Below are 8133 nucleotides of genomic sequence, written 5' to 3'. Positions count from 1 at the left end.
TCACTGTGAGAAGTCATTATCCCTTGTGGAAATTATCACAAACGCCTAAATTTTCTTAGGTTGTCGCTAGGAAATCAAGTGAAGAAACCCGCTGAGTCATGGCTGAAGGAAGAGCCAAGGTCAAAGTCACCCTGCTGCTAGCCACACCATCTAGATTCTAGAGCCATACCTCAGCATAAGATATACAGTATTTACATACTGTATAGTATTATCTCTCTGATAATAAACTAAACTAACTAGCAGAAAATATTAATTTCTCGATAATTTTTCTTTCGAGTTGATGTTCCGTCCAGTGAACGACATCATCTTGTGTCAGGTCCATCCCACCTCACAGCTCACGACTCAGTTTCTTCTGAAAACTGATGCTCCGGGCACTCACTTTGTGGCAGTATGTAAAGTTGCCATCTGCTACTCGACGATGTTTGATGATTTTCATACATACAAATTAATTATGGGAAGAGCTCACCAAAACCGATAAAGGCGATAATTTAATATTCTAAGATATGTGTTTTTAACACGCAGATGACCGCTGCTGTCCTGGCAGCCAAGTTCCTGACCCATTTACTCTCTGAAGCCTCTCATCTGCTGCTCTCTTGAGGACCAGTATTAGAAAAGTACAGTACATATATGGAGGCTGTAAGTCTTGTATTACTTACTGGGTTTGAGAACTATGGAAGGTGGCTTTAATTTTATTACTGCCTATTTTACAAAAGCTGCCAAGTCATCCCACGTCGGAGCGATGACCAAGGTCAACGGATGCCTCTCCTGGTGTGAGAATGCTGCACTGTTGTATTTATATGTATGGTACATTGCAAAGGCTTTCGAGTTTTGGTTAGCAAATGTAAAACAATTAAAGCAACCTATAAAAACAATATTTGTTTGCTGGTATATCCTTATCGTCACTTGTTAGCTTACTGGACACAGCCGTACCTTTGTGGGGGAAATGGGATATTGGTTCACACTCAGGATGGGATGAAGAAAGGAAACTCACAATGTGCTCACTATATACATATTGTATTGGATGTACAATGCAGTTTGTTGCTGGGTAGGCAGCATGGTAACAAGCGTTGAGTAGGGGAAAGGTCACGGCAGGGTTAGCTCCGGAGGGATAATTATCAGATATGGCCAGTGCTATGTGCGGTCTTGGGTATGAGAGTTTGTTGACCAAACTGGGGTGGTCCATTGAAGAATTGGCGAGGGCCAAGTTAGAAATTGAGAGGGCCACGTTGGAGAACCTGAAATTAAGGAAAGAGCTGGCGAAGTTAAAAGGAGAGGCTGGACGAGTAAAGCCAGTGTCTGACGAAAAATCAAGCGAGTGGAAAATTGTGAGTAGTGGGAGGACCAAGCTGGTGGTGAAGAAGCACACGAAGGATACGACAACAACGACAACAACAGCTAAGTGTACCAACCCGTTCAGTCCCTTGATAGACGAATTGGACGTTAGTACAGTCAGGGGCAGGGATGACAAGGAAGGAATAAAAACTTTAATTGTTGGTGACTCACAGGTAAGGTACATGGACAGGGCCTTTTGTGGTAAAAACAAAAATAGGATGAGGGTGTGTTTGCCAGGGGCTGGGGTGGGGGATATAATTGACAGGATGGACAATATCTTGTCTGGTAATGGGAACAAACCCATTATCTGCCTCAGTGCAGGAGGCAATGATATTGGCCGGTGTAGGAGCGAGGAACTTCTTGATAAGTTCAAGGCAGCCATAGATCGTATTAGGACTAAGGGAGGGATCCCTATCATATGCTGTGCCCTGCCTAGAAGAAGAGTTGGCAGTGAATGGTTGTCAAGGGCAGTTGGTGTCAACGACCGTCTTGACAGATATTGCAAGTCAATATCAGTCCCATTCATTGACAACTAGGACAACTTCTATGGCAGAAGGGACCTCTATCCTAGGGATGGGGTGCACCTGTCTAGGGATGGAGTAGCAACCCTGGCTGGGGCTCTAGAGGGGGCAGTTCAAAAGATATCGAAGTCTTTAAACTGCTAAGAGAACATATGGGCACGGGGGTGGAGGAGACTGCAGTGGGAGAGGGTAAACAAGGCGAAAGATTACAGGGAAATAGTGTTAGGAATGATGACAAAACTAAATTAGACAGGGAGTTTAAAACTAAACGCGGTAAGGGGAGGACTCAGAACACGACTAACTTAAATGTATACTACGCGAACAGTAGAAGTATGAGAAACAAAATGGATGATATTAGGGCCTTGGTATGTACCGAAGAAATCGATATAATTGCATTCACTGAAACATGGATCAACCTAGACACACGTGAATTACCAGTCGAATACCAAATTGCGGGTTACAAACTGTTCCATACCGATAGACAGACCAGGAAAGGAGGCGGAGTAGCAATCTATGTTAGGGATAATCTGAAGTGTGAAATAAATAAGGAAATAAAAACTGAGAGGAATACAGAAACATTTTGGATAGAATTAAGCGACGGTCGGGAAAAATTATTCACAGGAGTAATATATAGACCCCCCAATCTTGATAGCGTCAATGAGCGACTTATCTGGGATGAAATGCGCAGGGCTTCCATACACAACAAAGTCTGTATAGTAGGCGACTTTAACCTTGGCCAAATAGATTGGACTGACCTTACGGGCAACTCAGATCCAGAGGATTTTCTCGAGACGATCCAGGACTGTTTCCTAAGTCAACATATTACCGAACCCACACGGGGTAATAATATACTGGATTTAGTTCTGTCGAACAGAGAAAACCTCATTAGCAATGTCGAGGTAGGGAACGAACTTGCAAACAGCGATCACAGAGAAATTCGATTCCAGTTAGATTTTCAGGGCAGACGTAAGGAAAATTCCACTAAAGTACCAGATTTCAGAAGGGCAAACTTTGACAGTTTAAAGAGGCAGCTGAGAGAGGGGGTGTCGCGGGCGTGAACCTGACAGATGACACCCGACCTGATAACGAGATCTGAGATTGCCGAGTTCCACGACAATTTAAATAGTGAGTTACTTAATGCACAAAAGGCAGAACATGCCATACAAAAAACTCAGATCAGACAACAATGACCCTAAATGGATAAATAATTATTTAAAGAACATCATTGGCCAAAGGAAGGCTATAGGTAGAATGATAAATCGTGGCGAAATTCACCTCCGGGACTATTATAGGGTATTGGCGAGTAGGGTTAAAACCGAGATAAGGAAAGCAAAGAGGAATAATGAGGTAAGCAAAGGATTCTACCAAATGTATCAAACTAAAACACGAGAAAAGATTGGACCAATACGGTCAGACTCCGGCGAGCTCACTGATAACGATGGAGAAATGAGCAATAATTTGAATAAATATTTTTCAACTGTTTTCACCACCGAAAATTTAAACATGATACCCGAGGCACCGACTCTATTCAGAGATAGTGAAGAAAACAAATTAAGTGAGATAGTAGTGACTAGTAACGATGTTAGTAAGCAAATAGACAAATTAAAGCCTAATAAGTCACCTGGTCCCGATGAGATATTTGCCAGAGTATTAAAGGAATGTAAGGAAGAGCTTAGTATGCCCTTAGCAAAGTTGTTTAACATGTCCTTAAAAGCAGGTGTAGTACCAGAATCCTGGAGGATGGCGAATGTAATACCGATTTTCAAGAAGGGGGATAGATCACGATCCTCTAACTACCGCCCAATGAGTCTAACATCAATAGTAGGCAAATTACTGGAAGCAATCATTTCAAACTCTATTCGAAATCACCTGGAGAAGCACCGATTGATCAATGATTCCCAGCATGGCTTCACAAGCGGACGTTCTTGCCTAACTAATCTATTAACATTCTTTTCATCAGTTTTCGAATCGGTGGACGAGGGGCACAAGTATGATGTGGTATATCTCGACTTTAGTAAAGCCTTCGACAGAGTCCCCCACGAAAGACTAATTAGAAAGGTAGAAGCTCATGGCATCAAAGGTGACATCCTTAAATGGATTAGGGCGTGGTTACAGGACAGGAAACAGCGAGTGAGCATTAACGGCACTAAGTCCCATTGGAGCAACGTCACAAGTGGAGTTCCCCAAGGCTCAGTACTTGGACCTTTATTGTTTATTATATACATAAACGACATAGATATTGGCATAGACAGCAACATAAGTAAATTTGCTGATGACACTAAAATAGGACGTGTTATCAAATCTGACGAGGACTCGGCAAAACTACAGGAAGATCTAAACAAATTTTTCGAATGGTCTGAAAAATGGCAGATGAAATTCAACGTAGACAAATGTAAAGTACTCAGTATAGGAGATGTAAACAGGGAAACCAGATACCAGATGAACAACGATGCCATAGAGAAATCCGACTGCGAGAGAGATTTAGGAGTAATGATAAGTAGGAACCTTAAGCCAAGTAAACAATGTGTTTTTGCTCGTAACAAGGCTAATAAAGTACTTGGGTTCATACAAAGGAGTGTTAGTTACAAGACTAGCGAGGTCATCCTAAAACTGTATCTTGCTCTTGTGAGACCACACCTGGATTACGCAGTTCAGTTCTGGTCACCGTATTACAGAATGGATATAGAATCCTTGGAAAGAATTCAGAGGAGAATGACAAGACTAATCCCGGGCATAGGAACCTTGAGTATAGAGACAGGTTAAAGCATCTTAATTTGCACTCCCTTGAGAGACGTAGAGCGAGGGGCGACCTGATAGAGGTGTATAAGTGGAAGGCAGGGCTAAACAAAGGGGACATTACAAAGGTACTCAAATTATCCAACCAGGAGCGAACTCGTAACAATGGTTTTAAATTAGACAAATTTAGATTTAGGCGTGAAATAGGTAAACACTGGTTTGGGAACAGAGTAGTGGATGAATGGAACAAGTTACCAAATATCATCATTAACTCGAATACGCTGAATTGCTTCAAACATAGGTTGGATGCTCATATGAGCAATAGGGGTTGGGTGTAGACGGGACTGCCCAGTATGGGCCAATAGGCCCGCTGCAGTTTCCTCCATTCTTATGTTCTTATGTTCTTATGCCCAGAGGAGCACGCGGCTTGAGGGACGCCGAGGTCACCGGCGGGAGCGGGAGCCGCCAGGCTGGCGCGGAGGAGGGGTTGCTTGCTGGTGCTACTGGGTAGAAAGAGAGCGGTCTTGACTTGACTTGACGTCTGTAGATAAGGTAGAAGGCTTGTAATGCTGGGTGGGAGGGCCGGGATTAGGATTGGAAGTTCTTTGGTGGCAATTTGGGGGAGAGAGGATTGGTTTAGGATCAAGGAAAAGAGGGAGGAAATTTGAAGGAAAGTAAGAGGTTAACAATATCCGGGCTCAAACAGATATGCTGAGGTCATAATAATTATATTTGAACTTACGTCTTGCGTGATTAGGTTCTAGCTCTCAAGCCTTTTTCGTTTAGTTAAAAGTATGTTTATTTTGAGGTAGCCATTGTTTCAAGGAAGGGGTGACGACCTCTGGCCAGGTTCTTGTGGAACTGGCGGTGTCAGGCCTTATAAGGAGGGGGTAGGCGTGGGTAGATAGTTGACCCCCGCTCCGTGGGCGGCGCTGGAGGCGTAGGCTGGGGAATTCGAGAAGGTTCGGTGCTTGTAGGGGATGAATCCACTACACCTTCACCTCCCTCACTCGGGCTCTCTGCCCCACCCATTTGGAGTCTCCTTGTTTCTCCAGTCACTGTTTTCATTACTGGAGGATGACTCGAGTTATATATCAAAAACCTAATGTGATTTGAGTAATTACTATTTTTTCTTACAATTAAATATCGCAAGGAGAGAGAGACTGTATCACCGTCAAGCCTCCAGCTATGCTTCCCTCTCTCAAACACTAAAGATTCTCTGCTTGGGTGTGACTACCACAATAGAACGCACATCTACAAACATGCCGTCATTACTACTATCAACATACCCTTGAAATTTAATTAATCATATTTATCTTAACTCTTCTCTGGAATATCTCCCGTTGTCCGAAAAGAATTAAACCAAAATAAAAACATCCAGACTATTTTCATAAGTTCCCCAACTCGCACCTGAATGTGAGGAAATATTTTGTTCCCTTCCTGGTGAGGCAACACGCACAAAAAGTTGATAAGCCAAGTTGAGGGTGGAGTGGAACTACACTGACTAGTCCCACACTCTCGCGCGTAAACACACCATTGCACGTACGGTATTGCTTTTGTGCACTATTTTATTGTGTTGAATTAGTTCACGTACTGTACACAAAGAACATAGAATTTCAGGAGTGTCCCAGCAACACTGGAAAGCCAGAGGCTGTTACCGGGAAACTTAAGAGTGAGGAAACCTTGTTCTGAGTGCAGCAGGTGCGGGAGAGTCACGGCCACACCTGCCACAGTCTTATCTCACCTCAACAACAACCTTTACAATATACTTATGTAACAACTAATGTACTAACAAGTTTCCCTGACCAGTTGATGCTCCGTCAGGTGACTCTACAGTATTGAGTAAAGGTTAAGTGTCGCCCAGACAACCTATACTTACTCTAGTTTTTTGTCGGTGTTGTGTGTTTTTTGGGTGATTGTTAGTAATACTTTATTCAGGGAACTGTTGCCTCTGTGTTTCATAATGGGGATGCACACTACAGTCCAGTTCACTCTGCAGCCAGTTATTACGACACTGTTTATTGTTGAATATTTATCACACTAGATCCGAAAATTTCCAATTCTTGTACAGTACTGTGAGAGATAAATTCAGGCTTAACTGTTCTTACGTCTTACGGGACTGTATAGTGTATACATTACTTCTGAATAAAAAAAAAATCGTATGAAATTTTTATTTCAGGGGTAACAGCCAAATTACTAGTTGTACGAGCGGTTTGAAATTTATATTTTAACGTAGTTACAGTGATAATTAATATTTAATAGTTTTCGAGTCCCACCCAGAGATGCGGTGGCTGAAAATGATGGGTGTTCATGACGGCGGAGGATCTATGGCTGACTGTGATGCGAACGATTTTTTTTTTTTTTTAGATTTGTAGGATTATTACCTACGCGGACCTTAAGCTAAAATGTTGGTCCACCCACTGCTGGGATAAAACACCAGAGTCTTCTTGGTTAAATGTACGTCACCACTAGTGTGGGGGGGATGAGAACGAGGCGACACGCCCTTTTATACCTCAGAGACAAATCACTCCCTCACCCTCACATGTTGTCAAGGGCACAAGGTGCTGCTGGCAACTCTGTGTAGATCCCAGGGATTTTGGTGGGGGTAAAGTTATAGTTAAGGTAGAAGTGTTCGCTTTTGAGTTAAAAGGGTAACGTGTATGTAATGCGCCCTGGTAAATCATGTAACATGCCAAGTTGTGTTATTTTTATTTGCACACGTGTTATTTTCTCAGTTCTGTTTAGTTTTGTAAGAAAACTTTTGAACTTTTAATATTTTATAGTTATATCACATCTTCATCCAGGTAGCTCTCGTATGTTCAAGGAAAATATTTTAGAATATTGTGGGATCGCACTGAAACGACCGGAAATGAGGAGGATATTACTGGCCTTCTAAATGACGGGTTTTTTAATTCACTGATTAATTGTAATATTGTAAGCAACATCAATAAATTAAGGAAGGGAGGAGCGAAAACCACTGTTTACTTCCCGTCTCCCTCCCACATAGCCCTCCTGGATTCATTTGTGAGTTTGGTATTGGAAAGATTCGGAAGAGGTCGACCACAGAAATTACTAACAAAAACAGGTTTTTCTGGTGTATTTTGTTGTGTTTCAAGAAATTTTGACCTTCATTTCCGACGCAAATGATCCGTTATTAGTCCAGCGGATAAGCTGCCAAAAAGGGCCGAACTGTTCATATTGGGACGAAAGTATTTGGTAGAGATTTAATTAAACCTATGTGGAAGCTTATAAAAGTTGGACCCATCTCATAATTGTATTCTAAGGTGGTCAAATGGCACCATGGATGTTCGCTATGCTCGCTGGTTTCCAGTACATCTCCGAGACATATTGGCTTTACCCAGCAAGCACCCGCAAGTGTATGAAGAACTCAAGAATGGTAAATCTGTTGTTCAAAAGTCTGGTCATGTGTCCAGCCTAATTGCGCTAGATTGCTTGACTATAATCAAGAGCAATAAAAATAAGCTAAAGGCGGTGGGGCTGCCGTGGGCCTCACATGCAGACAACCCATTAGCTTTTCACCTCT

The sequence above is a fragment of the Homarus americanus genome, unplaced genomic scaffold (genome assembly GCF_018991925.1).
Source record: "Homarus americanus isolate GMGI-L3 unplaced genomic scaffold, GMGI_Hamer_2.0 scaffold49667, whole genome shotgun sequence".
Lineage (NCBI taxonomy): Eukaryota > Metazoa > Arthropoda > Malacostraca > Decapoda > Nephropidae > Homarus > Homarus americanus.
Note: the sequence above shows the minus strand (reverse complement) of the source record.